Here is an 8,540-nt window from a genome sequence, read left to right as displayed (position 1 = left end):
ATCATTAAGAGCAGTAAGTTCTGTTCTAACAGCTCAGCACTCAAGTGCTGGCTTGGCACAGGAAAAAGGCCAGATATTAACGAACACAGGAAACATCTCCAAAACCATTAATAAGTTGTTTTTTAAAAGACAAAACAAAACAAAAACCCCCAAACTCCTTTTCCCTTGGCTCCTAATCTGATGCACAATTCAGTGAGTTATATTTTAAACCTCTTGTAGTTCTTCCCATTCAATAAGGTGCTTTCTAGTTACAGAAGCCCCCTCCTTTGCCGCTGTTGCATTTGTAGCCTCCCCATGCTATGGAGGGGCTATCGCTGTTGAGAAAGGATCTCCACTGTCTGACCCTCCAGTATTGCTTTTTTCTTGCTGTTGACTTTATAAAAATAAATAAATGCCTGGGGCTTTTGGGAAATTGTCAAAAAGTAATTTTTCTTTCAATGCACAGCAGAAACTCTCCATATACAGTCCTCCCGTGACCAGAGCCCTGGGTGTGGGTGACAGCTCCATGTGCTTCTGGAGAACCACAGAAGAGCTTCTCTCCCAGCTTCTTAAGGTAGACTCCTGTTTTCTCTGTGTCCTGCTCTTGCGCTCGGGCCTTGCACACATCCACACTGCTCTGCAGACAGCAGTCAGCTGTCTGCCACTCCCCGTTTCCCCTCACCATCACTTTGGCATCTGGCACTGCTGGCTTGCTCACGTACCCATAGAAGTCAGGGGAAATACTCCTGCCTTCTCTTTGTGATTTTGTAGAAGCACAACTGGAGCATCCAAGTGCTGCTTGGAAGGGACCCGTGATGCTTTGAGCATTCTTAATTCAACCTTCATGTGTCATCACTCAACCAAACTGGATTTCTCCTCTTTTTCTAAATATTACTGATGCATGAAGAGATACAGATTCAATTAAGCCTCAGCTCCTCAAATTAAAAATGTGGATGTGCCTCTTAGCCTGATGCATCAGAGGTGTTCATACCTGTGGGCTTTCACATACATGTATAATTGATCCTTTAGTGTAGTGAAAAAACCACATATGACTTAGAGAGTAAATGGAAACAACCACCAGCCTCTGTGGGACTACATTTAGATAAGTTCTCTTAGCAGCAGGCTGCAACCCAGTGTGCTTTTCTCCTGGGACACAGTATCTTTTCTAAGAAGTTATTAATAGTATGAAGCACTATCCAGTGCTTACTTTCTCACAGCAGTGTTTTATTTATATTCACAACTGTGCACCCCTTACAGCATTGTTTTCCACAGCCTCCACCCCCAAAGAAGTGGTTGCTGTGTGGGCAGATAAAAGCAGAGCAGACATAGCAGCCCCACAGCAGGTGCCTTCCCTTTCCATCACCTCCTTCCCACGGCACTTCCCAATGAGAACTGAAGTTGGTTCATTGTCTACCACTGGCAGAAAATAACATTTTATCCTTTGTAGTGTGATTTCCTGAAATAAGGTGTATCGTTATTTATGGCTGTATTAACAAATTTGCACAGCCTGTCACCTTGACAACACCTTTGTATCAACTCTATGAATAAATAGTCCAATTGGATGGGTAATGCTTTGAAGAAGCACGTTCATCCTCTCGAAGTATTAGCAGAGAGATCTTCAATAAAGCAGTTATTCAAAAACTGAAGAACAAGTCACCTATCACTTACACGAAGCAGATGAGCAATGTTCTTCCATTCAGTTATCAGGAACTCTTAAGACACCTTTTCATTCAGGAGCGATGTTCTGGCAATTGGCAGAATGTGGCAAAGGGGAGGCTGGCTGGAGGCTGACTGGAGGCTGCATGCATCCAAAGGGAACACACTGGAAGTGCACCTCCATTTTAATTTTTCAGTGCAACAGATTCAAACGCATTCCAGAACTCAGAAAATGAATGCTGCCCAGATAGACAATTCTGAATGCTGTGGCAGAGATAATATATGGAACTATTTAATTTATGTGGTATGAAACCAGATGTAATCTACATACACTGCTGCAGAGTAGGTTTTGCAATAAATAGTGGTAAATCCATTTTACCAGCTTTCTAGCACTGAACACCAGAAAAAGTGTTATTTTTTGTAATGCCAGCTTTTCCATCAAGGCCAGGCAATCTGTTCACATGAACCTGGTTTTCAAGTTACTATGCTGAATTTTGTGACTCCTGGGAAATCAGGTAAGCAGCCCCTTGTATCACAAGTAACTCATTTATGAGAATGATTCTTGCACTATCCATCTCAGAAGAGACCATTTGATCAGCTGCTCAAAGGCACTTTCCTGCTGGGAACTCTTCCTGAGCAGTAAGGTGGTTTAAAAACTCAGCATCAGAAACCAGTAAAGCACGGGACAACAGCAAACTTCCTGGGAGCACTTTGTCAGAGCTTCAGGGGTCTTGGTGTTGGGTACAGCACAAGAACATGGAGACGAGCATACAGAGCACTCTATGCCTGGATCCCCTTTAGTACTTCAGAGGGAGGAGCATGAGAATAAAATATTCTAAGAAGTAATAAAGACAAAAATCTTACAATTTGGGAAAAAACCTGAACAGAAATGGCAAAGAAAGAACACAGGCCAGTAGATGTACTGCAGCACCAAACTCTGTGCAGGCTGCAGCCAGGAAGTCTGCAGAGGCATCAGCACACACATTATGCATCTTCAATCAACAGGGGATAGAATTTAATCCAAGAAATTTAAAATCTCCCTTTAGCTGGCATAAAGCAGATTTCTTATCAATAGCTTTATCGTCATCGTTATTTTGCGTACCTATAAAGGCAATCACTGTGTACTGCTGAAAAGGAGGAAACCTCACCTGTAAATAGAAAAGATGGACAGAGTGTTTCTGAGTCTAAGAACGTTTTCCTGTGTTGGCTTAATGGGACAGACGCCAATGCTTTTTTATGAATTATGAATGCAGCAGTCTTCTTTCCAAATGAAGATGCTGGAAGTCTGCCACTGGAACGAGGTGCTCGCATTACGTACTGCCAGCAAATTTCTGTTTCTTTAATGAAAACCTGATACTAAATCACTTCTCTCTTGACAAACTTGCCTATAATGATGTCACACAGCATATTGTCTTCTAAAATAAAACAACAGAATATCAGGATATAAGACGATTTGAATCCCAACTCCGTTAACACAGAATTCATGCTCTCCAGCCCTGATGTAAATAGCTGTTTGAACACCACCTACCTGCAGCTCTAGCTCCAGGAAGGACTTACAGAGCTCTCCTTCAATAAACCACAGGCAGGACAGGTAACTGATCATACATTTGTTACTAGTCCTGTGTTTTTTCTGTAATTCTCCTCTTCTTTGTGTGCCTCCGGTGGCGCAGCGGTAGAATTCCCGTTTGCAACACCAGGGGACCCGGGTTCGAATCCCCTCCTGTGGAGCAGGGGGTAGAAGTGCCGCTCTGCTACACAGAGGGCTCGAATCCCGGGAGTTGGACTCGATGATCTCTAAGGTCCCTTCCAACTTGCACAATACTATGATACTATGATGAAACCAGGAAAACCTTTAAAATAACTTTATCAACTTTTTTTTTTTTCTTTTTTTTTCTTTTTCTGCTCTGCACTTCTGTGAGTTGACAGCACACTTCCACGAGGAAGATATAAAGCCAGCAAAAAGTTTTAATTGAAGTATTATAAGAAAATTAGAGAAAAGTCAGATAAAACCAGAGATCTTTTATTGCACAAAATAAATTATATAGAAACAATGCAACAAAACAACTCTTATTGTAGGCTGCACAACAGATGTCACAACATGGATATATTTATTGCTTTGAGAAAGGAGCAATTCAGTGCTAGTAAGCAGATTAGTTATACTTCTTGCTCATCTAGATTTTTCATAAAATTAATCCAACTGGGCTAGAGGCATTTTGCAGCACATGCACCATACCAAACTGTAATTTGTTGTCAGCAGTTATAAAGGTGCTGTGAACATTCTTGATATTAGCATGAAGCACTCGATTTAACATCGCTGGTACTGAACCTTATTGGTAGGTAGATCACTAGAAATATTACAGATAAATTATATTTAATACACAAGATTCCAAAAGGTCCATTTACACAGTTTGCACAAGCTACTGCTCTGAAATATACCTTGTTAACACACGTGGAGATGCATCTTCTAACAGGCACATGTCACTCTGCACCAAGAGGAACTGCGGCACCCAAGATGGAACTTAGCACTGACACTCCCTTTACCACAGTGCAGAACTGCTCACTACTACTAACTCACTTACAGACTTCTCTTCTCTTTTTTCCCACATGATGACCACCCAGTTTCTGATGTTTTTAGTGCAGATGTAAACAATATTCATTTGGTGAATTAAATTTCACTGGGTGAAATTTACAGTGCTCTAAAATCCTTTGAACCCAACCTATTTGTCTCTTTAAGAGACACAAGATTGCAATACATGCATTCGTAGCTCACATGGATTGAAGTTTTCAAACGCTACTTTGCAGAACCTGAGATGTTGACCCCCACTGAATTCATATATAGCTTAATAAAAATGATAAAACACACAATATCCAAATATTAAAAAACATCAGAAGCTGACCACTGACAGGTCTTTGAGAAACATGCATGTTAATGAGATGGTGGCACAGCCAATGTTTGTTGTGAGTGACATTCTCTGCTTATTTCAGAATTCGCAAGTATTTACTCAACTGAGTTTATAACACTGTATCTACTGCTAGTGCAGGCTATTAGATCTACAGTATCAGATGTCGAACAAGACACCAATGAAAGGAAACTCGGTGAGGAAGAGGGACCTCTGGGCCACACAGAATTTAAATAGATAAGGATGAAGTTTCAATGGTCTTTACAACATAACAAGAAATTAATTACTCTGAATTCAAGAAAAATACCATTAGTACAAGTGCTCCAGCGATGCAGTCATACTCCATGCATGTACCTGGCTTAGCTTCCTCCAGCGGAAAGTTACTGAACATGACTAATCTGGTATGTTTTATTGTCTGGAGGAACCGCACTTCAAATGCTATCCGTAAATGCAAATATATTTACATATAAATCTTTGTAGGTTTACCTAAAATGCAAATGAATTCCAAATACGCCCTAAAAACATCCATTAAACACAAACACCACAAAAAATTGTTAGCATTTTTATAATCATTATGAAGTAGTAATGATGTACAGCAGAATGAAGCTAATATCAAAGATGAACAGCACCACCAACCTAAGTTTTGCAGTCGGGTTTCTGATTGGACAGAAAATGTAATGGCATAGTCAGACACGCTGCATTCCATTAAGGTAAGAAATGCATTTAGCCCAGCTGTACTAACTACACAGCTTCACACAGGATAAACATTCCATAAATCAACAGAAAACGCATCTGAGCACAAAAAATAAAACATACATAAGTGATTCTCTAAGCAGCATTTTGTATTTTTTTTCTTCAAAACATTAACATAGACAGATATCGGACCGATTAAATATCTACAAGTGCTTTTCCTTTACAAAAATACATATATTTTTAATAGTAGGATAGACTGTCATTAACAATGACCTGTGTTTTTTTTTCACTTCAATTTGAATGATTTATAAGCTAAGTTTTACAACCACAAAAAGGTTTATTTGTAATATGATGTTACCACTTTTGACAAAAAGCTTTGAACAGTTTATATTTTAAAACAGATTAGCAACATAACATCACAATATGTTCTATGAGCTCCTAAGTACTGTGAGGGCTGTAACATTAAAAACTGATAGCTACTGATCAAATGCAAGGAAGCATTAGAACATTATTACTGCTCACCATAGGCTCCTTTCTTATCGTAACTTGGATTACGGCTTATATAAGGACACTTAGTCCCCCATCCCAATAAAATTCCATTCAGACCAACGCAACTCAGCAGCCTGGAACATCCAACCATTCCGGCTCTGCATTAATTAAAATGAGGAAAAAGGGGGGGAAAAAGGTTTTTTTCCTCTCAACAGTTAAGTCTGTAATAAGGGAAAAAAATGAGATGCTGCTTCATGCTTACTCTAATAAGTTTGTATTTGAGGAAAAACAACTATCAGTACGTTTTTAGATCAGAATGTTTCAGAGCCAGCTAAATAATTAAATTGCTCTGTTACTTTCCAGTTTAGCTAATCACTATCCTTGAAAAGAAAATGAAGGTATTCAGATTACTTTAATCTGACTTGCTCTGCACAAATAAAATAACTGACGACTTGGCTGACCAAAGGTCTCACACTGAGTACCACAATGCCGTTTGCTAAAAAAATATGTATAAAAATCTGTAAAACAACATTAGTATCTTATCATCATCCTCCATGTTTGTCCTTTCCACCCTCCAAAACACCACTGAACTACAGGTAGAAAACCCCAAAGTAGCCTGGTGAATACTTTGTGCTTCAGAAGGTTCATGGGACTGACAGCACACTGAAGTGTCAGTTCACAGGCCAGGTATAGCTGACACATCAATAACACAAGCCTTCATGCTCCTCTTTTCCAATGTTAGCTACACCCACAGAGCCTCCCGCGCTGCGCCAGCTCAACCTGTGCGCTAACCCCGCTTGTGTTGGCTGCTTTGTGCTGTTCTGAGTCTGCTGGGACTGTGGTGTGGCACATCCCCAGGCAGGGAGCTCTGCTCTGCCAGCCCCAGGGCTAACCCTCACCACTGCAATGCAGGTATGTGGCACTGCCTTACTCACACCAGTATCTGGGTGGCTTACCTTTGGTGTTAAGTCCCTTGAAACTACTAGGCAATTGGATTATCCATAAAAATAGTTTATTTCTCCTTTTTTTCTTTTCTTTTTCTTTTTTAATGAACAAACTAAGTATCTGACAGCAAAGAATTTTGTATCAATCAGTACGTTATATTTTTCAGAAAGAAGGGAGCATGTTTCACTTTACCGCATCAAAATTCATGAAACAACAGCAAGAACGCCTATTTACTCAATATGCTATAATAGAAAACACAATTTGAGGAGTAGAATACCATCAGAAAATACGTGCCTTGCACTTTGATAATAAACATCTTTATTACAACTTCATTTGTAGCACACATCTCAGTATGTCAACTAGCAGCACAAATGAGTCACTGTTGCAGCACTTTATCATATAGCAATCGCCTTCCACTCACTCTTATAAAGAATGCACAGTAACTGCTCCCGTCCATCTCACCCTGTTAGCTGTCACATTAGTAACCCTGTCAGAAGTATTTGATAAAAATAGATGTAAAATTCACTTCAAAGAAAATTATGTGTAATAGTTTAGATGAACATGCAAATTCCAACCAATGCCTCTCTTTGGTTAAAATTAATGTAACTGCAGAATATTATACTTTCAGATGTATTTAACTCCTGAACATCTCATCCATCCCGAGCCTAGAGAAGCAGGTTCTGGTTCCCTACAAGTACAACAGGTAGGCAGGACCTTCCCATCAGCTTATAAAACTGTTCCATTCTGCTGCCACACCCCACAACTGCACAGATCTACATCTCTTACCAGAGAATGGAACAACTTCCCTACGCAGCTGCATTAGCAAGCCACCTGAATTCAGAAGATTCATGGCACATACCTGGGGTAGAAGGATCTCCATTAGGAATCCCTTACTAAATCGCCAGTTCTGGAACCTGTTGTTCTTACCTGATCCACAGACAGCATAGTAGTGGGAAGAGAAACCTCAACAGGTAGATCTGATCATGAAGAAAAAATGCTATCATTATAAGATAAACATCCAGGGGCAGTCCTACATAAGGATGTCTCAACTGAGGTCTGAAGGCCAGATTTCCCATATGCCATAAAAGTGGTGGTAAGCAAGACGGTGGAAGCTTTCACTTTTCCTTTAGTGTGGATCAAAGCTCATGTCTTGGAATCCATCCTGGAACATGCTCCAGTAGATGGCAATCCTTCCTCAAACAGGTATCTCTAGCTGAACACCACATGGAAGCATTACCTTATTCAGACTGGCTATGAAGGGCTCAAAATGCAGAACTGCGAAAACCTCACTGAAATCCAGCAGAGACAAACTTAATCCCAAAAGAAAATATGAATTTCTTTGGCATTAAGCACTAGCTTTCTAATATCACAGTGGCACCTGGTTCTACCTTGTTCTAAGACATGCAGTGTCACCTACTGCTTCTCAGAGCTAGGAAACAGATGCTCTGGAGCATTTTTGGACTTGACTAAAGCATGACCATAAACTTTCTGTCCTAGCAGTCAGCAGTTTGGTACCTCTACTGCAAAAGGAAGACTCTGTCACACAGTCTAGGATTGTTTTGCTTTGCTTTCATCTGCAAACTCTTTTACAAGAAAGTCCCAGGTTTTTATGAGAATCTCCACCCTGTTCAGTCTTATCTATTAAAGGATTCTTACATGGGAAGACCAAAAGACTTGCAGAATGTAACTGTGAAAGGATACTCCACGTGTTCTTCCAGATCATTAGGGGCTGTACCTACGTGAATGTCCCTCTGCAAGGACAGATGAATTACCACATTATTCTTCTGCAACTATTCACTTCCTGGAACATACTTAATTCTTACCTCTTCTAAGCAAATATAGACAAGTATGATTATGTATTTGACCGGTAAGTGATGT

This window comes from Excalfactoria chinensis, chromosome 6 (genome assembly GCF_039878825.1).
Source record: "Excalfactoria chinensis isolate bCotChi1 chromosome 6, bCotChi1.hap2, whole genome shotgun sequence".
In the NCBI taxonomy this organism is placed as follows: domain Eukaryota; kingdom Metazoa; phylum Chordata; class Aves; order Galliformes; family Phasianidae; genus Excalfactoria; species Excalfactoria chinensis.
Note: the sequence above shows the minus strand (reverse complement) of the source record.